This window comes from Mastomys coucha, unplaced genomic scaffold (assembly GCF_008632895.1).
Source record: "Mastomys coucha isolate ucsf_1 unplaced genomic scaffold, UCSF_Mcou_1 pScaffold5, whole genome shotgun sequence".
NCBI lineage: Eukaryota > Metazoa > Chordata > Mammalia > Rodentia > Muridae > Mastomys > Mastomys coucha.
In genome coordinates, this window is record NW_022196911.1 from 35,429,106 (window position 1) to 35,442,713 (window position 13,608).

General features: G+C 35.5%; 1 non-coding gene across 1 annotated transcript; it reads left to right on the forward strand.

Annotated features, from left to right (window-relative positions):
- Positions 1–1,504: 1,504 nt before the first annotated feature.
- LOC116079458 lies at positions 1,505–1,626 on the forward strand. The gene has a single exon (XR_004114005.1). It is a non-coding gene; the product is annotated as a small nucleolar RNA SNORA26 (small nucleolar RNA).
- Positions 1,627–13,608: the final 11,982 nt, after the last annotated feature.

The window sequence follows — 13,608 nt, forward strand, 5'->3', positions numbered from 1 at the left end:
TATTGTTATAATATTTTATAAATTTTAAGGAATATGACAAAAAAGATATTGCAGGTATTGAAGGGAGGTCTCTGGGAGGAGTGGGAGTACAAAAAAGAAACAAGAATGTGATTTAATTCTATTTACTTAAAATATGTTTTTAAATGTTAACAAATTCAGATAAATTGAAATCATGTAACTTTTCTCATCATAATGCAATAAAAGTTTAAAAAGAAAAAGAAAAAACTGAATGGTTAATTTGGCTTTGTTGTTCAAATGTTAAAAATCTGGTTCTTTGTTTTCTTGTTTAGCTTTTGTTGATATTTGTTCATTTGTTTGCATAGAAGGTAATGGGACTGGGATGCAATGCAAAGCAAGTGTGCTGTCAATTAGAGCAAGTGTGCTATGCACATTATTTCAGGATGTGAGGCTCTAAAACAGAATCTAATTTGGGTCAAGGAACTTATTAATTCTGATTTGCTTCATCCTTAGGAAATATGATGAGATCTATTGAGTTCAGAAAACTTATCAACAATATGTAGCAATGTACTAATTAAAGTCATTTTAGTTTTACCATAGTCATTAATCTAATAATGTCATTCATTTCTTTCAATACTAATTTCTCTGTGTAGCCCTGAATATCCTGGAACACACTTTACAGACCAGGCTGGTCTCAAATTCAGAGATCACCTCCCTCTGCCTCCTAAATCCTCATATCAGTGTTTTGTGCCACCATCACCTGCCTAACCTCATTCTTAAAGGTCTCTGCATTTAAAAGAAAATGTCTTTGGGTTTAAGAATCTCAATAGTAGGTTGATCCTCTGTCTATATATGTCATTCCCTTTCCTTTTTTCCCAGCCTTCTAAACTGTCAGTCTGTAAATTCTATACCTAGGTGGATAAGCAGGGAAGAACATTTGATGTTCTAGCAGAAGACTGGAGTATGGTTCCCAACTCTCACATCCAGTGACTCACAAGTGCCTCTAATTCCAATTTCAGAGGGTCTGGGGCCTTCTCCCACCTTAACCAACCCCCCCCCAACATGTGAACATGTGCTTCACATATAAACATGTAGGTGCACAGACAAACATGGACTCACTCACATGTAAAATCAAAACAGACTAATCTTAGCAATACTTACATGAAGGCATCTGCTATTGTTGTATGAAATGTCAGCAGCATTTACCAAGTTCTGTTTTCAAAATGTTTGGCAAATATATTTAGATGATTTGCCTTTAACTTTTTGGCAGAAGTCTCAGGAAATTTAACATGATTAAGGACTCGTGAATCTGCAGAAAGGAGATACATCAGCGTTCTACAGACAGACGTGCAGGTTCCCATGTAATTTTGGGAGCCAAAGGAACACAAATAGCAGAAGAACCAATCCACAACCTTTATTATTTAGTTAGTCAACAAAAAAGAAATGTCGAATGCTTAATTTTAAAGGGTCACATGACAGAATGCATCATTTCTAAAGGAATACCTGAAACATCCAACCACAATAATGCCTTAGTACTAGCTAATCATTGCTTATTAAAAGACTAAGAAATACTTTAAGAGGCTAACACAAAAGGGTAAAGGAACTCTCCATAAAATCTAGAGGGGAAAACTACACCTCCTCTTTGGATCCTGTCTGGAGTTCACAGATGGAAAAAAAAGACTAAGAATTATGATTCTTCACGAAGTCAATGAGGATCACATTTTTTAAAGCCACAAGAACATCAAGTATCAGTTAAGGTAAAAAATTGCAATCAAATTACTTTCAAAGGTATATGTCTCAAGTCGATTTTAAATTTCCATGCATTGGGTAGATATTTAAGTGCCTTATTTTTTTCTGAAAGCTACTTAAATGGAACTTAAATGTGGAACATACCAGGGAGAAATGTATTTTTGTTTTTAAACTCTTAGAATTTCTATAAATATCAAGCACTATATGTTCAAATATTAACAAATTGATCACTATGATAATGAGCTAGCTCAGGTTCATAGTTATTATGGAAATCATGCTAAAACATTCTGACTGCTGTAGGACTTCTTTACATTCTCCTATGTGGAAATAATGACAATTCAAGAATTCTGGGGTTACAAACTTAACTGGAATTAAAACTATAGTAAAGTGTGACATTAACTGATTTGGAGGAGACTCCTTGAAAAGTGTAACTACAGCTGTGCAGTGATGGTAGGTGCCTTTAATCCCAGCACTCAGGAAGCAGGTGGATCTCTGTTAGTTATAGACCAGCCTGGTCTATAGAACAAGTCCCAGGAAAACCAGGGCTATGTGGTAAAACCCTCTTTTGGAAAAAGAAATGTACTGTAACATTTAAGAACAATAGCATCCTTCACAGAAACAGAACTGGAATTTCACATAAACAGTAAATTTAGAGAGATTACTTCCTGTTTTGATTTCAGTAAAATGGAGTGCTAAACAGATATCAAGAAAGAGGCCAATATATTTTATTAAAAATTCATTTTGTGATATTTACTATTTGTCTTATCTATCAATATCAATGTGAAATGATCAGCAAATAATAGACTTTTGCCATCATAGGATTTGTAGTCTTTGTCTCTAGGGTAAGTTTCAAAGGGTCACCTAACAGCCGTACAGCTGTGCAAGAGTTCATTGTGGCAGGATTGTAAGGGGGCTCAGAACTGTCTCATGGCCAGGATACATAAAAGAAAGGAGGAATCAACTGGGATTGGTTGTCATATAATTAAGACAAAAACCACAGCATCATTTTTATTTATATGATATGTATTCATATAACATTCACTAAGAACTGAGTTTCTGCCCTAAAACAGAACTCAAGTCCCAGCGACTACATAAGCTGTATTAAACATGGGTGTGATTTACAACTTGTTCCTTAAAATTAAGAACATCATTTAGTAATCTCTAAAGACCTCAAAATTGGGGCCTAGAGAGAAGGCTCAATGATAGGATCAGCAGTTCCTTATCTTCTGGAGGACTGGCATTCTGCTCCCTGATCCATGTTGAGAGACTTAGAACTGTCTGTAATTCCAGCTTCAGAGTGTCATATGCCCTCCTCTGACCTCCACAGGCACCCATACACATGTAACATACATTCATATACAGAGAGAGAGAGAGAGAGAGAGAGAGAGAGAGAGAGAGAGAGAAATTAAGCCTCCAAAATTCCAAAATCTCGGAATCTCTGAAGCTTCTAGCTGCTTCTAAAGTTCCCCTAAACTTTATAGCCACAGAATATTCAGCAGTAAGAACCAAGGTCACTCAGGAGCAGCAGTGTAAAAAACCAAACCCAGGGGTCGCATGGTCTTGTAAATGTTTTCATCTCCAGAACACCAAGAAGAAAATGTTTTGCAATATGCCAGAGTCCTCAAGTGCATTTATTATTCAATTTAATAAGCATCCACCAACTAAGAACCTAAGAACCCAAATGAAAATAAATGATGCTTATTAGTGAATAATGGCTTGTTCCAGTCTCTGGACTTGAAATAAAGTAACCTCATCAAAAGTAAATACCATCACTGGCCCATAAAAGCCAACAGGTAATGGTAAATAGAAACAAATGGGAAAGAACAAGCAAACAGCTTTGAAAGTTGGAAGATTGATTTTCTCAATATTAATAATATATTCTGTTTTTCTACTCCCCAATCTGCTAGCACAATCATATTAAATATAAGGCTTTCTCTTCAATAGATTTTAGTCCATTATGGTCATAGATGGAACTTAACACAGGGAGACAAAAAAGAGAATTGTTCCTGATAGGTATAGTAAGTTCTGAGAATAAAAAATGACATTTTTCCATTTCTACACATATTATAAAATCTGAGATGTAGCAGCCCTAGTTTGGTAACTCACATTCATTTCAGAGAAGTTGCTTTCAGTCAGCAGGTTTGTCTGAAAGCAAATAATCTTTAGACAAATATCTGTGAATTTTCTAACAGATGCTCTGAAGTCTTATTCCAAATTTTTCCAATTGCGTTGTGTTAGTCTCTCTGAAGAAAGAGATGGAAAGAATTCATGTGTATGTGGATATACTGAGGACAATCCAGGAAATAATATTTAAATGTAGGTATGGTATGTTTTGATACTAGAATTAGATGTTAATCACTCTGATGTCTTCTTTCCTTCTCTTGTATAGTTCCATACAGTTTTTCCTTATGCAGCCCAAGTTTGATTGTAGAATTAAATGATTATCTACATTAAATGATTCTTATGCCTCCTCTGCAAAAAAAAAAAAAAAAAAATAAAGCCTTGTCAAAAACTCAATGGACATTCCAGAGGTTGTTTTGCTACCAAGTTCAAAAGTCATCACTATAGTAGACATTAAACTCACCTATCTAATTTTATTTATTTATATAAATTAAAACAACAAAACTCAATAGTATCAAACATAATTGAAAACAAATTATTTTCATATTTAATTTGTTACAATAAATATATGCTTATTATAATGGTATACTCAACTACTAACTTTTTAAATAAAAATTATTATATTTAAACCACCTAATCAAGTTTCAGCACATATTGACATTTTTATAAGGTCAATCTGAACACTTGCCACATAGGGCTGGCTCATATGAAGAAGACATTGATATGGAATTACACAACATCTATCCCATAATCAGGCAACAACTCTTTGGTTGGTTGTCACTGTTTTGCTAACTAACTGGCTTGCTCTTTGAAGACTCAATGGTGAGGGATGACCTAGGGATCTCTTGCATGGCTGCTTATTATGCACCAGCTCTTCTTCATTTTTTAGTCCAATATCAAAGCAGAACTTTACAATGATGAAGCCATTCTTTATTCACCTAAACTGAATGAGGTTATTCTGGAAATTTCAGGAAAACATGATATAGAAAAGTGTCAAGAAATATCAACAATGACAAGAACTAAAGCACCGGACATGTATTAGCTAGCTTCTATAGCTATAAAAAAAAAGATAAAGTTATATGAGAGAAGTCAAGTGATTTATTTACTTGGCTTAGTATTTCCAAAAGTTTACCATGTTAGGGAGAATGTGACAGAAAGACAGCAGGAAACAGAATGAGTATGTCTGTTCTAGCTGGCTTTCCTTTATTTCCCCTTCGTTTTGTCCATCCAAGCTCCCAGGCTCTGGGATGCTGCCCACATTCTGGACAGTTTTCCCTTCTTAGTTAATGATCCCTGGCAATGCCTACACAGACACACTCACAGGAATGCTCTCATAATCACCTCAATGCAGCCCAATCCAATGACACTGACAAAGCTAATTAACCTTCACGGGGTGAATGACCACAGATGAGCCAGCCCAGCTGAAGCCCAAGACATCATGGAGTCAACAAGTCCCTACCACAGCCTGTCTGAACTGGTGACACTCAAACCCATGAATGCAGTAAACAATCAATGTTTGTACTGCCTTAAAATGATTTTTGAATAGCCATAGATGGCAACTATAAGAGAACCATCACATTGAAACTTTATGCTTTTTATGCGACGACTTGCGGCAGGCTGAAGTTCTCCCAGAAGTAATTGAGATACAATGTTCTTTTCTCAAAATAATTCACATGGTTTGAAACAAATTACAATAGGTATTGTGACCAATCCCTTTCTTTAAAATATACCTAAAATATTTGATCATGGACAAACAACATTAGTAACTCTAAATTTTATTTTGCTTATTTTAAAACAAAATAGTAACTATTTCATGTGACTGTATGAGACTTCAAAATAACAATATATGTAAGTTACTTCTTATAGTCCTGACCTATCACAGCATATGTAGCAGAGGATTATCTTGTCTGGCCTCAGTGGGAGAGGATGCACCTAGTCCTGTAGAGACTTGATACCCCTGGGAAGTGGGAGTGAAGGGGTGGTATGGGGGAGGGGGAGGGGAATAGAAGAAAAGGAGGTGAGTGGGGTGGGTGAGGGAGCACCTTCTCAGAGGTAAAGAGGAGAGGTAGTGAAGTGAAGAACTCTTGGAGGGGGTGCGGACAAAGGGACAACATTTGGAATGTAAATAAATAAAACAATTTAAAAATCATTACTCTTTGAAATTATTTTATTAATACATTTTCGTTTTGCTGTGGTACTGCACAAAAAAAGACAAGCATGAATACATGGAGGAAATACTTCTAACCTAATAAAAAATAAGTTTGTATATAAAGCAATATTCTATTCTTGAATCTACTTGTGGACTTCAAGAAATAAGCTTGAAAAAATATGTCATTCATTCCTAAGGAAGACTGTTCAATTGGAAGGATCTCTCTAGGATCTCTGAGTACTCTATCGGTATCAGTTAGGAATGAGAACTCCACACATGTAAAGAGATAGTAAACAAAAGTAAATCATAGAAATTTAATGCACCACAGAGATAATGGAAAGCTGAAAAAACTGTAGGGGAAGGGAGAGCCGCGCAATTATGTCAATCAAATTAGCATGGAACATAAGTTAGAAAAGACAGGGAAGATAATTTCCTACCTAGAAAAGCAATTAAATTAAGGTTTTATTGTTTTTTTCCTCAGTACATGCTGCTGTTAGAAAAAAATTATGGGAAGCTGTAATTCTTGTAATATTTTCGAATTTACTTATTCAGGAACATTCCTATCATCGTAAAAACAAAAACCAAACAAACAAAAAAGGCTAATTTTCAATGTGACGTCAGACCCATGATCTGATAGTATGGAATCACTGTGTTCTTACAGGGGCATTCTATTTTGTTGGTTTTCGCTGGATATTATGATTCCACTTCTCTGGGTGAGTGGTTCTTCCCAAACAAGCAGGACCTTCTGCAGGTACTGTTTTATCAAAATGTCAGCCTGTGAACCTACTCCTGATTGCTCAGGCTGCCCATCTGAAATGATCATTAATTTCACTAGAACCCTTTCTAAATATGGTATCAATGACATTTAGTTTTTAGCACAGAAACCATTAATTTACATTTGAAAAGTGGGAATTTGGGAATGAAGTCTTCAATGAATTAGGATCATAGCTAATCTTTGTTCTGAAGCCTGCACAGTAACAAAGGACCAAACAGAAGTGAAGCAGCTTTGGTATTCCTCTCAGGGTTTGCATGAAACTGTGGTCACCCTTACCAACACCAGCCCACTAGAGTTTCTCATCATCTCCTGTTTCCTTTATATGTGTAGAGTCTTCAGCCTTTTATTTGCTAATAATTTAATTATTTCTTGTAGCTCATTTGCTCTTTTTCCCCTTCCTTTAATTTTATTGTTACATTTATGATTGTGAGAAAAATGTATGATTAAAATATAGACATAAGATCACATCTTACTGTATTTTTCAATTTATATCTCAGCAGAAAACACAAAGGGATATGTTTGTTGAATATTTAAAGATAGCATAAGGAACTATTTAGTATTTTATAGGGCAATTTGATTTTACATCTATTTGAAAGACAACTAATTTGTTGTCTCAGGGTCAAATCTTCAGCCCCATACAACCTCATAAATAGTCATGGGGTCTACTACCCCAACTTACTCCTAGCCCTGGATGAAATCTTTATGTCATATATAATACTGATGAAATAATAGACCATACAGAGTCTGTAAAATACCACAATAAAATTGCAAAAGCATTATCTATGTATACAAAAAAAGTAAGAAAACTAATGCAAAATAAACAGAAACCACACAATCTTCAGTAGAAGAGAGTGGGCGTACCATGGATCACAGACTTATAAGTAAAACCAGCTGGAGACAAAACATGTTCTAACTTCAAAGAGTAAAAGACATAAAAAAATTCCACTACAAAATAAATAAACAAACAAATAAATTTAAGGTAAAGTAGCTCATATTTCTAAAAGGGACTTTAATACTTGTGTATATTCACTCAAAGTTGATGAAACGCTCTTCATTCTGTAACCCCTTGCTATATTTCATATTCTTATGGCACACATGGCAGCAGTCTAGTGCGTACAAGCATTTGATTTAAGGACAGTTTTAAAGAGCAAAGAGAAAAAATAATATTATGTTTTAATTAAATTAGAAAGTTCACAACACAACCAGGTTCAAGTGATTTTCTGAATGTAAAAAACAGGTAACATTTTAGGATTGATTCTATGATAAACTGACTACCAATATACCAGGATATGTTTTCATATATATCAAGAGAGACTGTGGATTGAACACTTAAGGATGTTAATAAGCTAGAACTTGAAGCTGACAGCCTATTGAGGAATCCGTCAATATCACTGTTCTGATAGTTTCAGGTGGGAAATACCTCTCAGTCTGTGAACAATCACTTCTAAAACAAATAGAACTAGATTTTTCTAACCTGTGGGTATTATAGTCAAATTTTCTTCTGGTAAAAGTTTTAAAAATTATCTCTCAACCTTCTATCTCCTCAGCAAAATATCGCCGAACATTTCTAAGTCATAGAGATGACTAAAATAGAAGAGAGACAGGATTGACCACTTATCTCTGGAATCAGACTGGTAAAGTCAATAGTCAATAAATGAGAGAACAATTGCCTTAACAGACATTTAAACAGTTTCTTTTAGAAACAGCAATGAGAGTAATAATAGCTTGCAATAACAATAATGAACCTTATTAGTGTTTCCAATGATTATGATGATGATGATGATGATGACAATGATTATCCTAGGTTGAAAATAAAATTACAAGAAAGAATATTGTGCAATATGTTTTCTGAAATTATAAATGAAATATGCTCTCTTCCATATGTGCAACATTTCATATACACAATGTGCAAGGTAGCAGCTATTTCTTCTGTGCATAATAACAGAATGATCATTCCAACCATGCAAATTAAATTCCGGTTATTATTTGGAAGAAAATACTAAAAACAACATCTACACTTCGACTGTCTCTGCAATGTTGCTTGTTATCTGCAAGTCAGTGAGAAATCTTTTTGCCTCTGACAAAGTGAGATGCCACCTAATATCTGATCATAAAGTCATTTTTAAGTTTTATGTTTTTAAGAGTAAAATCAAGTAAATTATAATCTTATAATAAAACTTTGGTTTATAATTTTTAAAGTTATAAATTTTAAACTCTTTAATGTGTGATAATACTTAACCTCATTACATTTATTTAAAAATACCAATCCCGGACCTGGAGGGATGTTTCAGCAGTTAAAAGAGTGTTTTGTGATCACATAGGATCCAAGATTGACTTGCAGGGCCTACATGGTAATACATCATCATCTATATTTCCATTTCCAGTGAACCCATACCCTTTTCTGAAATCCATGAGAATCAGCACACATTTGATACGCAGGTAGACGTGCATGCAAATAAACAAACAACAGCTAAAACATGACACATAAAATCTAGTAAAAAATAAAATTTAAAATAAATTTTTGATAAAATAAATGTCAACTCTGCATTCTCTTAATAGTAATAACTTTACAAAGCAACTAGTTTCAGAGCAACTCGTGGTGTTCTGAAAATACTATTGCAAATGTTGGTAAAGGTTTCCCTTTCCATTGTATTGTTATTTTCTTCAAACAAGCTCTGTCCATGATCATACCAGTCTTAAATGTAATATATACAAATGCCTTTCTATTCCAATTTAACTCAAATTAAAAAAAATGGTAAGTGCACAAAGGAAGTTCTCTGGTTAACTCTAAATATGCCACCTAAGCCTTAATCAATATTTACCCTATAGTTTAAACTCTCTTCTTGTTAAGTACAATTATTTAATGTAATTAATCTTGGGTTTCTTCATAGTCTCATGTAAATTTCCTCTGTCAATCCATGACCATGTGTATTTTAAAATAAGATATATCAGGACTTACCAACTCTTTTTCCACACACCAAACAAAAGGTATATTCTTTTAAAAACATATTTACTCTTGCCTAGGAAAGATGGTTTTTCTATCCAAATGATATTACCCAAGTTCTGATTATATTCCAGGCACTTAGTGATTATCTCTTGTAGACCACAACCTTACACGAGCTGAAACACAAATGTTTGGAAGGCAATTTGTTATAGTCAGTGTTTAACAAAGCAACCAGCAGCAATCTCAACATTTGTGCCTATAATCTCTTCAGCCATGGACTTTTTCCTGGTTTATTATACCAGATATGAGTTCCTTTTGGAGTTGCAACTTGTAAGTCCAATTGGAAAGCAGCTAATGGCACTCATAGTAGTCATGCAACTTCTTTTTACACCATCAAGCACATCTTGCCTAGCGTACTGATAGTTTAGCACACAAATTCTATTGAGAACTGTTGGCTTCAATTCTTCCCAAGAAGACAGCATCCCACCTTCCAACACTATGAGAACTAAGCAGTAGGAAGAGGTTTTAGCTTGGTTTTCTTTTTCTCTATGTCCTCCAGCTAAGGAATTTGGTAGCAGTAGGGACTCACTACCTAGTTTTATCATGTAATCAACAGCAATGGAAGCAACCTTAGTGTTCACGGAACCTTGGAAAACAACTTACAAGGTGATAGTACACCCTTGGCATCAAACTTTTTATGCAGCCAGCTCATAAGAAATCTCCCCTCTGACATAGTGAGATGCTATCTAATACCTGATCATAACGTCATCTGGGACTGTTGGGAGTGTTCTCTTCTGAACAAGTTGCCTTCATTTAAACTCTTTAGCTGCTATTCTTGCTATTCTTCCAGATGCTTTAACTAACCTGTAAGACACTTAACATTGTGCAATGAAACCTTTTGTTCTACAAAGAGGTGGAGTGGGTCTCTGAAGGCCTACTTTCATCCATTCTGAGTCTCTGCTAGTTTGAATTTGGAGGCTAAGAAGATAGTAGAGAACTAAACGTAACTATGGTTCAACATAATACAAAAAGGTGTCATTGCTTATAACAGTTGACCAGTGCTGGATATAACAGCATGAAGGAGAGAAGCTGCTGCATCCAGCCCTTGGTCATTCAATGTCTTCTTCCATGGGTCATCAGTTTTCTCATACTTGCTTGTTTTGATGCTATGGGGATCCTGCACACCTTCCCTTCCTAGAAGTCTCAGTGGGGCTAAATTACATGGCCATCTTTGCTCAAATACAAGGAATCTTGCCTACGAAGTGGCTCCCTGGTTCTGACACACTCTGAGGCATGGCTCTTGCCTTCACACTCACCACACTTAAGTGCTAACAAACCCCTGGACAAGATTAACAATGCTCACACCCATTGTACTTTCGGTGGAGAAATCTATATTGCATATGTCGAGAGATAATTTTCCACCCTAAGGACAAGATTAAACTTCTTACTTACATTGTTTCATCATCTGTTTATGTGAACTATCACTCAGATTTTCAAAAGTGCCCTAGCATACATTTGCATGAAGTTTGCCCTGGGAATTTAGACTCAACATGAATTTTGCTTTGTTTCCACCCAAGTAAGGCAGGCAGAACTTGTGATCTGTCTCAACTCTTTTCATATTCTCCTGCATGCATTAGGAACATACAAACCCAACTTTCATGCTTCTCCAGGTTGGTTATATCTGACCAAGACTCTATAATCTTAGACAGATCATGCCCCACCCTGAAGCTTAACAAAGGGACTAAAGCATCATACTATTCCCAAAGTGCCTGTTAAAGCAGCCTCCTTCATTCTCCCCTGAACACAGCATCTAGGGTGTAGGTATCAAATCCTACTTTGTCTTGCTCTGTCCCTTCACTCATGCTTGTCCTTTCCTTGTTCTCTTCCATGATATTCACACAGAAAACAGCTAGTGAAAACCAAGCTTTCCTATTGACTCCAGAGGCCCAGCCCATAATATACTGAATTTCTTTGGGTCACCTCGGCCCTTATCCAAAGGACAAGTGGTTAGTTACATATCTCAGCTTTTGCACTTCTGTGACATGCAAGTTTATTTTTATCTGCCCTGGGTTACAGGTCCAGCTATGAGAAGCTCTTCCAATGTTTATTTCAAAGTATTTCCAAATTCAAGCAATGCAGACACAGATAGATTACCATAGTTACCTGTTCAGGGCCACATTACAACAACCATATACATGTTGAATGGTACATTTCACTTTCTTCTGTATAAAGTTTAGACCTAAGTGGTATGTTTGTCATTTCTTACATTCTCTTCTTCACTATTAGATTATTTCCTAGGGTTCTAAGTTTGAGACTCCCAGGAAGGGCTATTTAGCACAAATATGATTGGTTATATGTTTTTTGACCTACAGAAAAGTCCATGCAACAGCTGCCACAGTCTACTTACAATTCTTTCCTGCATGCATCACTTTCAGGGTTATTGATACACTATTTAGATGATTAGCTGTTTTGAGACATTCCCAAACCCACCTGGTTTAGTCAAGTTACCTCAATTAGAAATACTGAGTTTTCTGACAAAAAAAAAAAAAAATGATCCTCTCCCAGACATGTTAACCTTGGTAGCATGTTTTATTATCCATCACAAGGAGCATATCTTATTACTTACACAATAGGCACCACAGTCCCATGTTCTCTGAGAAAACATAGCCATATCAGGATAACCCCTGTGGAAGCTTTGCCTCCACATAGATCAGCTTTAATCTCATGTCTTAATAACCACTGCAGAGGCCATGAAAGTCCTCATCCCCAATTCATTTTGGGTTCTTCTGGTCCCTGTATGAGTACTGATTGTATTGTATAGCTTTTCCTGGAGATCTGTGAACAAACTTTTATTCATTCAAGATAGAACATTAATAAAAGTCTAAAGAGATGATTAAATACAATTCAGCTTATTAAATCAGTGGACTTATTGGAGTTACTTACAGGAGTATGGGCAAGGAGCTACTGACAGAAACATGAATAACTGAAAGACAGCTGAATCATTGAGAAGTCAACCCTACAATAGTAGATGCCTACAAAACTTGTAGGGATCTCAGTCTTTCAAAGAGTTTCCTCAGAGATAGAGAGATTGCTCAGTGGATAAGAGCACTGGCTGCTCTTCTAGAGGTTCTGAGTTCAGTTGCCAGCAACGATATGGTGGCTCACAACCATCTGTAATGGGATGCAATGGCTACTTCTGGTGTGTCTGAAGACAACTACACGGTACTCACATACATAAAATAGAAAATACAATTGTTGCTGCTTATGTAACCTTTAAAAGATCTGTTATGGATCCTAATTTTCAGGACTTTCCTAATCCTTATAAGTTTCACTTACTTCCCTCCTCCCCCACTATTTTAAACAAGAGGAATGAGTTACATAACAGGTTGCATGTTAGATTTTTAATATTAGAAATTAATCAGTAAAAAATAATATGCCCCATGGCCCAAATAAAGTGTCTACAGGAAAAACAAAGCATGTGGACTATATAAGTAACCTTAAATGCTTTGAAGTATCTAGTGCATTTCCATCTATGTTACCAACGACTTCTCTAACTGCATCTCAAAGTACATCAGTAGAGACAGCAGAAGGCTTCAATCCTGTGCAAACTGACAGGTCAATCTAGTAATTTATATAGCAAGAGTTAAATGTAAGGAGGGTTTGGGGGAGGAATTCTGTGAGGGGCAGCACCAGGAGGGAGAAGTGTTTGGAATGTTAATTAAATAATTAAAAAGTCTTCCCAAAGGTCACTTTATAAGAAAACTAGTATGAAAAAGCTCAGTTTTCCCAGTTTGAGAGTAATATTTTATTTTCGTCTTTATTGTATATCCCTTCTCTTCATTTTTAAAATTTCTATTTTTAAATTTTTTTATTTATTTACATTCCAAATGTTGCCACCCTTTTCTGGTCTGT